This window comes from Ornithorhynchus anatinus, chromosome 18 (genome assembly GCF_004115215.2).
Source record: "Ornithorhynchus anatinus isolate Pmale09 chromosome 18, mOrnAna1.pri.v4, whole genome shotgun sequence".
In the NCBI taxonomy this organism is placed as follows: Eukaryota; Metazoa; Chordata; class Mammalia; order Monotremata; family Ornithorhynchidae; genus Ornithorhynchus; species Ornithorhynchus anatinus.
The window spans coordinates 206251-218899 of NC_041745.1; the positions used below are offsets into that span (position 1 = coordinate 206251).

A 12649-nucleotide genomic window follows, 5' to 3' on the forward strand; every position below is an offset into this window, starting at 1 on the left:
AGAGTAAGGAACCGTGCCCGACGGGTATCGGCTACAAGCTATACCCGTTGAGGTATAGGAGTGCCCTTTAAAGCCCAAAGGATTGGAGGTGCCAGAGATCTCAACAGACAATCGGATCTCAACTTTACAGAAGCCCAGGCTCGACCGCGGTCTTTGGCGAAAGGACGTCCTCGGATGACCATCTGCTGTGGTTTAAAACGGTTAACGTTCTTCCCCTCACGAGGCAGTTTCACCAGTAAGCAGCAAGCGAGGGAAGCTTGGGCCTTTCAACCTCACGCCCAGATAATAATAATAATGACGACGGCATCTGTTAAGCGCTTACTATGTGCCAAGCACCGTTCTAAGCGCGGGGGGGGGGGGGGGGATACAAGGTGATCGGGTTGTCCCACGTGGGGCTCACAGTCTTCATGCCCATTTTACAGCCGAGGGAACCGAGGCACCGAGAAGTGAAGTGATTTGCCCAGAGTCACACAGCTGACCAGTGGTGGAGCCGGAATTCGAACCCACAGCCCTACTGAGCTCACCTCCTCCAAGAGGCCTTCCCAGGCTGAGCTTCCCCTTTTCCCGCCGCTCCCTCCCTGGCCCCCCTTCACCTCCCCTCAGCTAAGCCCCCTTTCCCCCCCCGCTTCCCTCTGCTCCTCCCCCTCTCCCTTCCCCTTCCCTCAGCGCTCTGCTCGTCTGCTCATATGTCTATATTTTTACGACCCTATTTATTTTGCTAATTAGATGTACACCGTCTTGATTCTGTTTAGTGCCACTGCTTTCGTCTGCCGCCCCCGATCAGACCGTAAGCCCGTCACCGGGCAGGGACTGTCGCTATCTGTTGCCGAATATTACGTTCCAAGCGCTTTGTGCAGTGCTCTGCACATAGTAAGCGCTCAATAAATACTACTGAATGACCTCTGACTCCCAAGCCCGTGCTCCTTCCACCGAGCCACGCCGCTTCTCCAATGAGGGTCTATCTCCGACACGAGACACTTTTTCAACCGGTATCGTCCGTCTGCAGCGTCCCGCCTAGTTACTCTGTCGATGCACGCGAACCACGGCCTCACTAAGAGCCACGCACCTGTCCACGCTCGTCGGATCCGCAAATTCGAAAGGGGCCGCCTCGTGAGGGAAAACGCTTCCGTCGGCTTTGCCTCAGACGTACAAGACACCCAGAGGGCTGCTGCTTTTTTTTCCCCAATCTCCCTCTCTCCGATGCACAAAGACACCGTGAGGCATTTTAGGCGGTGATGACGATCGCTCCTCGGTACTTACTGAGCGCTCGCTGTGCGCGGGGCGCCGTGCTGGGCGTTTGCCCCGCCACAGCATCGGCAGACCCGCCCCCCCCCCCCCCCCGCCGGCCCACGAGAAGCTTCGAGGCTCCGGGGGAAGATCGGAAGTAAATCCAAATTAAAGGAAATCACAGCTACGTACGAAAGCGCCGCGGGACGGAAGGTGGGGCGAATAACGAGCGCTGAGGGAGTACAGATCCGGGCGCGAGGGCGACGCGGGAGGGAGAGGGAGGAGGGAAATAATAACGCTAATAATGACGACGGCATCTGCTAGGCGCTTACTACGTGCCAAGCGCTGGGAAAGAGAGCTTGGGCAAGGACTCTCGGAGAGGATGCGACCCCCAGAATTACAGGGCTCTAGGCGGACCGACCGAAAGGCCTAATTCTGTCTTTCCCCGAGGCTAATACTTGGAGTGACGGCGAGACTCGTCCGGCACTTACGACGTGCCAAACGCTCCACCGGGCACCGAGACGGAAGATAAACCGGGTCGGAGTCGCGGCGCGGCAGCGGGCTCGAGGTCTACGAAGGAGGGAGAGGAGGCAGGTATTCAAACCGTATCCTCCGGCCGAGGAGAGCGGGGCGGATCACGGAACCAGAAGCGGGGGAGAGTCATAAAAATAGAGAGTCTCGAGCACGAGGCCTAACCGTCAAACCCGGAGGGATCCGCCGGAAGAGGCTCTAGATCGTCACCGTCCCCGTCGGCCACCGTCCGAACGGTCACAGAAGAGCACGGCACTCCCCGCCCTTTGGAATTTCTCAACCCGATGGGCCCCGGCCGGCCCCCCGTGGCACTTGGCGTTTTATTTTCCAGAGCTCGAAGGGAAGCAAACGAGGGAGAGACGTTCCGCTGACAACTCAGAACGCCTGCCTTCAAACCTCAGGGCTTTGGGGATCGAATCGCGGCACCGGAATGCCAGCTCGCAGGTTCCCTCGCCTCGCCCTCAACCGAGGGTGCGGACGTCAGCGCAGACCCCCGGGCGAGTATCACATCCTCCACGGTGTTTAGCACGGTCGAGGGGACGGGAAGAGCCGAGCCCCGAGCCAACGAGCCACCTCCGTCCTCGGGCCGACGGGAATCCGGCTCCCCCGTTTCGGCTCTTTACGGAACGACGACCGCGGCCAAGTCCGCGACCGAAATTTCCAGAGGGCCGACCGTCACCCGCAACTCCAAGTCCGGAGGAGGGGACGTGGACGACGGACGCTGTCGCAGGCGCGAGTCGGGCACCCGGGCCGTCACGATCAACGGAGCGACGTGACGCTCCTTCCTGTTCCTTGCCGGCCGAGGGAAGGGTATCGTATTACAAGGTGCGTCTTGCGCCGGGGGAATCGGCCTCAGCTTAAAGAAACGCCAGGGGAGACGCTCCAACGGAAAAGCCCAACGGAGGCCCGGCACCTCGACCGAAGTTCGAAACGGAAATCCGGCGGCCCCGAGGAACCTTCTCCCCTCGGAGAGCACCCGCTTGGACCCATCGCCCGGGAGGTCCCCGAGCATCCTCCTCCCGCGTCCTTTCACGGTGATCTCCGTTCACCCCCCCCCAGGTGTGAGCTCTTCGTCTCCACGTGCGACACGGCGGTGGGCGGGGGGGGGGGGGGGGAGGGGGTGTTCCTCGCGTGACCAAAACCCACTGCTGTGGAAACCGCCGTCGTCATCTGAAATTTACGGTTCGGTTGGAAAACGCCATTTTCCGATCCTGCCAGATGAAGCTTTTTAAAGCTCATTAAAAAAAAAAAAAAAAACCCCAAGCAACTAACCTCGGCCGGTCAGACGACAAAAAAGACGCCTCTCCGGCCGACGACGCTCAGCGGGACACCGCGCGACCCCGACCTCGGCGCCCCACGGCCCCGGGGCCGCGCCGCTTCGGACCCCCGCGCGGCCGCCTCCCGCGAAGCCTCCGGAGACACGTCGGGCCCGTCCGAGGACGACGGGAGGCAGGCGGGAGACCCGCCACCGTGGAAGCGGCGCGGCCGGGCGCCGAGAGCCCGGGCCGGGGAGCCGGAGGCCGCGGGTCCGAACCCCGGCCCGGCCGCTCGTCGGCCGCGCGACCCCGGGCGGGTGGCTTCCCTTCCCCGGGCCTCGGTCACCCCATCCGTCGAGCCCCACGGGGGGACCGCCCGCCGACCCCGACTCCCGGCACGCGGTAAGCGTTTAACCGTGGCGATCGGCGCGATCGCAGAAGGGGCGTCCTTCCCGTCGCCCCGCGACGGCACGCTACGCGCAACGCGATTTCCCGGGCAGGCGTCCGGGGCGGCCGAGGAGCGAGGCCGACGGCCGGTCCTCTCCGCCCTCCCGGTGGAATCTCACCTCCGCCGCGGACGGGACGGGAGGGAACCGGGGGCCGAAGATCCTTCGACCGTCTCCCGCCTCCGCCGCGGATGGGAGAGAGGCGGGGGCCGAAGATCCTTCGACCCTTTCCCGCCGGGGACGGGAGGGAACCGGGGGCCGAAGATCCCTCGACCGTCTCCCGGCGGGGCCGGGCCGCCCCCGGTGCGGGACGGGGCCCGGTGCCGCCGAAGGCCGCTCTTCCGCCGTCGCCCTTCACACGTCTCGACGCCTCCTCCGGCTCTGTCGGTGGAGTCCCCATTCCGGGAGGCGCCAAGGGGAGGCCCCGACCCCCGGGGGCGGGGGGGGGGGACGACGGCGACGACGACGCGGGGGGACGCCAGGCGGGAGGGAGGGAAGGAGGGAAGGAGGAGAGGAGGGAGGCCTCACCCGAGCGGGCGCTCGCCGGGCGCGGAGCCCTGTGCTGAGCGCCCGGTGGGGGGGGGGGGGAGGGGGAGGCCGGGGGGTCTCCCCGAGCTCGCCCGCGCTCACCTCCGCATGGCCGGGACCCCGTCACCGCCGCCCAACGGCTCCGCTCCTGTGCGGCGCGCTGCGCGGCGCTGCGGCGGGGAACGGGGAGGGCGGGCGGGGGGAGAGGGAGGAGCGGCCGCCCCACAGCGCCCCCCGCCGGCCAAGCCCGCCCGCGCCGCGCCGCGCCGCACCGAGGGCCCGGGGCCGCCGCGGCCTGACGTAGCAGGAGCGAGGGGGCGGGGCCGGGGTGGGGGACGCGCGAGAACGGGGCGGGGCCCGGAGGGAGGGCCGCGTAGAGGAGGAGGGGCGGGGCCTGGGGGAGTGACGTGGCGGAAGGGGCGGGTCCAGGACGAGGGGGCGGGGCCGGGCTGAGTGACGTGGAGAACGGGCGCGGGGCCCGGAGGGAGGGAAGTGTTGAGGAGATGGAGGGGCGGGGCCTGGGGAGGGAGTGACGTGCGGAGGAGGGGCGGGTCTAGGACGAGGGGGCGGGGCCGGGAGAGTGACGTGTAACGGAGAAGGGGCGGGGCCTGGGAAGGGGCGGAGCCGGGAGGGAGTGACGTGTGGAGGAGAAGGGGCCGGGGCCGGGAGGGAGGAGCGGGGCCGAGAGGGAGTGACGTGTGGAGAAGGGGCGGGGCCTGGGGAGGGGCGGAGCCGGAGGGAGTGACGTGGGGAGAAGGGGCGGGGCCTGGGGAGGGGAGGGGTCTGGAGGGAGTGACGTGTGGAGAAGGGGCGGGGCCTGGGAGGGGCGGGGCCGGAGGGAGTGACGTGTGGAGGAGGGGCGGGGCCTGGGGAGGGGAGGGGCCTGGAGGGAGTGACGTGTGGAGAAGGGGCGGGGCCTGGGGAGGGGCGGGGCCGGAGGGAGTGACGTGGGGAGGAGGGGCGGGGCCTGGTGAGGGGCGGGGCCGGGAGGAGGGCCGTGTGAGAGCAAGGGGGCGTGGCCGGGGTGGTGTGACGTAGAGGAGGGGCGGGGCCCGGATCGTGACGTATGGGTTGGGAGGGCGGGGCCGGAGGAGCGGACGTCACCGGGGGAGGGGCGGGGCCTCATCGCCCTCCTCCCCCTCCCCCTCCCCCTCCCCATTTTAGGGCTCAGTGAAGTCAGTCCGTCGGTCAGTCCTTCGTTCCCTCCTTCCCGCTGCGGACCTCAGCGCCGGGGGGAGGGGAGGGGGAGAGGATGATGATGATAATGTCGGTATCTGTTAGGCGCCGAGCCCCGTTCTGAGCGCCGGGGTATACAAGGTGATCGAGTTGTCCCACATGAGGCTCCCAGTCTTCATCCCCATTTTCCAGATGAGGTGACCGAGGCCCAGAGAATGGGAAGTGACTCGCCCGCGGTCAGGCAGCCGACAGCTGGCGGGGGCGGGATTCGAACCCATGACCTCTGCCTCCCCGGCCCGGGCTCTTGCCACCGCGCCACGCTGCTTGATCTGGAAAGGCCTCCCGGAGGGGACGGGCCCTCCGCGGGGCTTCGAAGGCGGGGGAGAGTCCTCCTCGATCGGTCCGTCCATCCGGCCGTCCATCGCGTCGACCGAGGAGCCGCGTCGGGCAGAACACACTGTACTAAGCGCCCGGGCGCGTACGGTCGAGTAAGAAGCACATCCCCCGACCTCAAGGCGTCGAGTGGGTGAGGCCTGGCGGAGACCAGACGCTCACACGTAGGCACCGACAGAATTCGTCGAGCGTTTTCCGTGTACAGCGAGCGCCGTCCTGAGCGCCGAGGTAGATAGTACGGAGTCCCTAGCCCCCGTGAGGCGCGCGGTCAAGCGGGCGGGACGTAGAGCTTCCGAGTCTCTCCGGTCTACGGCCGAGGCACCCGAGGCACGGCGAAGCGAAGCGCCCGAGGTCACCCGGCGGGCAAGTGGTGGAGAAGCGGCGTGGCGAGGGCCCGGCCTTTGGAGTCAGAGGTCACGGGTTCGAATCCCGGCCCGGCCACCTGTCGGCCGGGTGACTTGGCGCGAGTCGCTTCGCTTCTCGGCGCCTACGGGGACCTCGTCTGTAGAACGGGGGTGAAGGCCGGGAGCCCCACGTGGGACAACCCGCTTCCCCTGTGTCCACCCCAGCGCTTGGAACGGTGCTCGGCACGTAGTGGGCGCTTAACGGATACCAACGTGGCTGTTAAATTGGAACCCAGGTCCTCCGGCTCCCAGGCGGAAACGGGAAATAACTGGGGACGCTGCTAATGATGTCGGTAGTTGTTAAGCGCCTACTATTTGCCGAGCACCGTTCTGAGCGCTGGGGCGGATACAGGGTCATCGGGTTGTCCCCCGTGAGGCTCCCGGTCTTCATCCCCACTTTCCAGATGAGGTCACTGAGGCCCAGAGAAGGGAAGTGACTCGCCCACGGTCACCCAGCTGACCGGAGCTGGGATTCGAACCCATGACCTCGGACTCCCCAGCCCGGGCTCTTGCCGCTGAGCCCCGCCGCTTCCAGTTTGGGATCTCTTTGCCCGGTGATTTTTAGATGGGAAAATTCTGGACTTTCCACCTCTTACATGCAGCCACAGGTTACTTTGGGTGGTGCGTTCATGGTTATGGCTTTGGAAGGTCCTCTTTGGAAGGCGCTCTTTCCTTCCACTCTCACTCCGGAGAAGCGGCGTGACTCGGTGGAAAGCGCCCGGGCTTTGGAGTCGGGGGTCATGAGTTCGAATCCCAGCTCGGCCCCTTGTCAGCCGGGTGACTGTGGGCGAGTCGCTTTACTTCTCTGGGCCTCAGCTCCCTCGTCTGTCAAATGGGGATTAAAAGTGTGGGAGCCCCACGGGGGACAACCCGATTCCCCCGTGTCTACCCCAGCGCTTAGAACGGTGCTCGGCACAGACGAGGCGCTTAACAAATACCGGCATTATTATTATTGTTATTATTATTATTATTATTACTCCAGCCCCGCTCACATCCCGACCCAGCTCCACTAACCACTCTGTCCATGGTGGCAACCACCGCTTCTTGAATCTCCTTGCCTGTGGCTAGGGCGAACCCAGCTCAGCTGCTGATTCATTCAGTAGTATTTAATAGTATTTATTGAGCGCTAACGGCAGGAGTAGGGGAGGAAAAATAGATAAATTCGTAAGGGCGAGTGAATAAAGCCGAAAAGAGGCACCGGCGCTCAAGCGCGAGTGTGCGGACCTACGTGTCAGGGGCTGCTTTTGGACGGACAAGACCTGGGAGAGCGCTTGTTGGGGGCAGAGCGCTGGACTGTGTGTGCTTGGAGGGTAACCAATACCATTTCTAAAAAAAAAATAATAATCATAATCATAACAATGTTGGTATTTGTTAAGCGCTTACTATGTGCTGAGCACTGTTCTAAGCGCTGGGGGAGATACAGGGTGATCGGGTGGTCCCACGTGGGGCTCCCAGTCTTCATCCCCATTTTCCAGATGAGGGAACTGAGGCCCAGACAAGGGAAGCGACTCGCCCACGGCCGCCCAGCCGCCAAGCGGCGGAGCCGGCATTCGAACCCATGACCTCTGACTCCCAAGCCCGGGCTCCCGCCACTGAGCCACGCCGACCCTCACCGGAATGGGCCGGGCAGTACTGGGGTAGACGCCGCGCCTGGCACCCCGGGCGCGAGCACTGTGGCGGGCGCTCCCGAGCACCGCCGGGTGTAAGCCCTGCCTTGGGCACTACCGAGCGCTGTCGGGCGTGGCCAGTCATTCGTTCATTCGATCATATTTACTGAGCGCTTACTCGGTGCAGAGCACTGTACCGAGCGCTTGGAACGGACAATTCGGCAACAGATAGAGACCGTCCCTGCCCGGTGACGGGCTCGCAGTCGAATCGGTTCCTCCGGGGGGGGGGGCCGGGGGCAGATCCTGCCGCGCCCACCGCCCGGTTCGGCACCACTGAGGGTAGTCGACGTGCCGGGCGCGGGCGGCTGGGGACGGTGCGCCGCGCGGTGCGGATTTTGCCCCGGAAACCTGGAGGCGGGCAGCGGACCCCGAGGGGAGCCCCGCCTCGGAAGAGCTCCGCTAGAGCCCCTCTAAACCGAGAGCTCGTTGGGGGCAGGGGTTGTCGACGTAAGAGCCGGGGCTTGGGAGTCTGAGGTCATGGGTTCGAATCCCCGCCCGGCCACTTGTCTGCTGTGTGACCGTGGGCGAGTCACTTCACTTCTCTGGGCCTCAGGGACCTCATCTGTAAAATGGGGGCGAAGACCGTGAGCCCCGTGTGGGGCAATGCGACGACCCACAGCGCTCAGAACAGCGCTCTGCACATAGTCAGCGCTCAACAAAATACCAACGTTATTTATCGCCGCCCCGTCCTCTCCCAGGAGCTCGGTACAGTGCTCTGCGCACAGTGAGCGCCCAACACATACCACCGAACGAATGAATCTAGCCGGCACCGGGACCAGTCTGCACCGGGGCGGTGGAAAGAGGTCCGTAGCCTGCGCGCACGGACGCGCGCCACCCACTCACCCAGCCACCCGTAAAGACGCGCGCTGATGGGTGACCTTGGGCGAGTCACTTGGCTTCCCCGGGCTTCAGTTCCCTCATCTGTAAAACGGGGATGGAGACCGAGAGCCCCACGCGGGACTGGGCCCGACCCGATCGGCTTGAATTCGTTCATTCGTCGTTTCTTACGCGCTTACCGCGTGCGGGGCCCTCTATTAAAATCCATGGCATTCGTCGAGCGCCCACTATGTGCCGAGCGCCGTCCCCAGCGTCCTCAGACACGGTCCCTGCCCACGACGGGCTCGTATCCTCGCCGGGGCTTTCGTCCCGGTGCCCGGCGCGTCGTAAGGGCCTAACGCAATCGCCATCGTCGCTGATACTAATCGAGCGAGCCTTAGCGCTCCGCTCGGTCCCGGCGCCGCGCTCAGAGCACCGCGCCGGGGGCCTGGGGGCAGACAACGGACGCAAAACGCGCCGTCGGGGGGGGGGACGGGCAGAGACGCATTTTTATAAACAGTGGGAGTAGGAGGGAGAACAAGGAGAGGATAGAATAGATAGCAGCGGGAAAATGTCAGCACGAAATAGCTGAATAAATAATCGCACGGGTAAGCCAACAGCCTTAAGAGCTCTGGGCGGCTGCCGATCGACACCACGTGTTTAACGCCGTGCGGCGCGCCGACGGGTGCCGGGGGGGGGGGGGTACACCCCAGCGCTTAGAACAGCGCTCTGCACATAGTAAGCGCTTAACAGATACCAACATCGTCATTATTACACGAACGTACGGGGGAGCGTCCGCCTACATGGTCACGTCTGGGCACGTGCCCGGATCCGTGCGTAGGTGAGTCGCGTCGGTGTGCGTCCGCCATGGTTGTGCGGGTGGTGCATCTGGCTTTTTTTTAATTGGTAATTAAGAGCTTGCTATATCCATTCATTCATCCAACGGTATTTACCCGGCGCTTACTATGTGCAGAGCACTGGACTACGCGCTTGGAATGAACGAGTCGGCAACAGATAGAGACGGTCCCTGCCGTTCGACGGGCTTACGGCACACGCCGCGCTAAGCACCGGGGTAGACCCGAGCCGGACGCAGGTCGGACACAGTCCGTGTCTCAGCATGGGGCTCACGGTCTCAATCCCCATTTTACGGAGGAGGTAACTGAGGCGCGGAGCAGCGAGGTGACGTGCCCGAGTCACACGGCAGCGTCTTGATGGGAGGGGAGGGAGGGGTCGGAGTAGGTGGCGTGTATCCGCCCGGGCGCACCGCGGGGCATCATCCCACAGCGCCGCCCATCAGTTCGGCTGGATGTCCACCCATCTCCCCCTCCTACAACCCGGGACGCACGTTTCGCTCTTCTAATGCCGGCGCGGCCCAGGGGAAAGAGCCCGGGCCTGGGAGTCAGGGGTCACGGGTTCGACTCCCGGCTCGGCCCCGGGGGACCGCGGGCGAGTCACTTCGCTTCTCTGTGCCTCCGTTCCCTCCTCTGGAAAATGGGGATTAACCGGGAGCCTCCGGTGGGACGACCCGATGACCCTGTGTCTCCCCCAGCGCTTCCAACGGTGCTCCGCACGTGGTGAGCGCTTAACGAGTACCGACGTTATCATTAATGCCGACCCTCTCACTCCACCCCCATCTCTCCCCTCCTTCAAAGCCTTAATCGAAGGCCCCTCTCCTCCAAGAAGCCTTCCCCCACTATGCCCTCCTTTCCTCTCCTCCCACTCCCTGCTGCGTCACCCTGACTCGCTCCCTTTATTCCTCCCAGGCCCACCCCGGGACCGCGGGGCGGAGGCTCGGGCTGCATCACAAGAGTCGAGCCTCGACTCGTTGTGCCGACTACATCGGGACCGGTCCCCGGAGCCGGCGGCCTCCCGGGGGCCCAGCCTGGGTCCGCGCTGCTCTCCCCCAACCGGCCCGGGGTCCGGGCGACCGCCGATCGATAGACCGAATCGTTGCCGGCGACGGGACCCCCCCCCGGGGGGGGGGGGGGGGCGCCGCGCCTCGTCCGAGCGCGTCCCGCCGCTCGGCGCTTAGCGCGTCGCCGTTCTCCGGCCGCCGGTCGGTTCGGGTCGCGCCCCCTCGCGCTCTCCCCCGTCCCCGGCCGTCGTGCCCCCGCCACGGCGGGAGATGCAACAAGGGAGTCCGCGGGCCGGAGCACCCACCCCGCGCTGGTATTTGTCACACGCGGGCACCGTGGCCCAGCCCGAGGTGGGTTTGGTAGCCCTGTCGGCCGACTCGGGGCCCGTCCGGCCCACCAGTCTCAGGATTACCCACGTCTGGCGCCGGTTTCTTCCCTCTCCACGAGTTGGCTTCTCCAAGTCCAGGCTGCGCTCGCCGCTTCCCCGGGTGCCGTGGGGGGACTTCCGCCTCTCCGCTCCCTCCGAGGCGGAGCAGGGCCCGGCTGTGCCGGGCCCGGCGAGCTTCCCTCTTTTGCCTGCTCTGCTCCGGGCCGAGGATGAGAGGTCGTCGAGGCTCCCGAGGGGTGGCCTGGCTCAACGCGAGCCCTTCTCGGCCGCGCTCGGTAAAGAGGCCACTTCATTCAGCCTGGGAGGGGAGCGGGGGAGACGGATGGCCTCCCCCGGCCCGAGGGGCCGGGGCCAGGCCGCGCCTCCGCAGCTCACGGCAACGCCGGACGGGGAGGGGCACCGAGTCCGGGGAAGGGACACGGGGGAAGCAGCGCGGCTCGGCGGAAAGAGCCCGGGCTTCGGAGTCGGGGGCCACGGGTTCGACTCCCGGCTCGGCCACCTGTCAGCCGCGTGACCGTGGGCGAGCCACTTCGCCTCTCTGGGCCTCAGTGACCTCGTCTGGAAAATGGGGATTAACCGGGAGCCTCGCGTGGGACGGCCCGACGACCCCGAATCTACCCCAGCGCTTCGAACAGTGCTCTGCCCGTAGTAAGCGCTCAACCAATACCGACGACGTCATCAGCAGCAGCACATTGCTCGGGCCGGGGATGCCCGGCACCTGAGACCAAGGAGCCCGCCGACCGAGCGACCGGCGCCTGGCGCCCGTCGCCATCCCCCGTCTCCCTCACTTCCCCTCGAGGACGACACGGGGCCCGGGGAGTCCTCCGGGGTTTCGGGTCCGACCCCTCGGCAGCGACCGCGGGGGGCACCGCCAGCGGCGCGCGTCCCCGTGCCGGCCGCCCCCGGCCCAGCCTGCCCGGACCGGGGGAGGTGGACCCCTTCCCCGCTGAGGCTCAGGTGAGGGGATGGGGGAAGGGGAAAGGGGGGGGGGGTCCAGCCGGACCCGGGCCAGGAGCAGGTCCCCCCGGCCTCGGACGTGGTAAAGGGAGGGAGGAGAGGACAGCGAGGGGGGGGGCGGGAGGGACGGAATGACCGGAGGCCAGCAGATGCCCCCCGGACAATGCCCGACGGCCACCGTGGGCCTGGGGCATACCTACCGGCGGCCTTGAGAAAACACAAGAGGGAGGGTTTCCTTGTTCTCTTATTTTATTTCGGAACGAAGCCCGGGGGAAAATCACAGAAAAAAGACACGAGAGAAACCGAACGAGTCTCCAAAATGTAGGGAGGAGTCCGGCCGGCGGGCCGGGAGGGCCCCGGCTGGGCCGCGGACCCCGGCTGCCGCCCTCGCCGAGGGGCTCCGAGGCGAAGCCGCTAAGCGGACGGCGGGTCGGCCGCCCCCCGCGTCCACCCCGAGGACGTCCGTTTGGCCTTCGCCACGGTCCGGCTTACTCCCCTCGCGGGAACCGGAGGGTCACCCCCACCCACCCCCCGAAGGGGGGACGACGGATAAGCCCGCCTGGCGCCAGAGATCACCCCCGAACCACCGCCCGGACGGACGCGTGCCGGACTGGGCCCGGAGCCACCGGGTGGACGGCAGCCAACCGGGGGGGGGGGGGGGGGGTCCCGTTCGGCGCCGGCTGACCCCAGCTCGCTCCGGAGGACCTTTCGGCTCCTGGAGGCGGAGAGACGCCCCTCGACTCCGGCTCCCGGGAAAAGGAAACTTGCAGATGGAGAGATCTCTGGGCGGGCGCGGGCCGGAAGTCCTCCGAGCCTGACCGGATGGGATCCAGGGAAGGTCGGGACAGATCGGCGACCCGTTCCCCGGAACAAGAGCGAGGCGGACCCGGGTAAACCGGGAGGGGACCCGGGGGACGGGGACGGGGGGGACGGGGGGGGCTCCGGCGAGGAGGGAGGAGGCGGGCCGGCCCGGCCCGGCCCCCGCCACCCGGCCTTCGGAAGAC

General features: G+C 66.2%; 1 protein-coding gene across 1 annotated transcript in view; it reads right to left on the reverse strand.

Moving 5' to 3' along the window:
• Positions 1 to 4166, reverse strand: part of ZFYVE9 (zinc finger FYVE-type containing 9) — a 63385-nt gene extending 59219 nt beyond the window's left edge. The window contains 1 exon segment of the mRNA XM_029046733.2: positions 4091 to 4166. The gene's annotated coding sequence lies outside the window, so the exon portion shown is untranslated.
• Positions 4167 to 12649: the final 8483 nt, after the last annotated feature.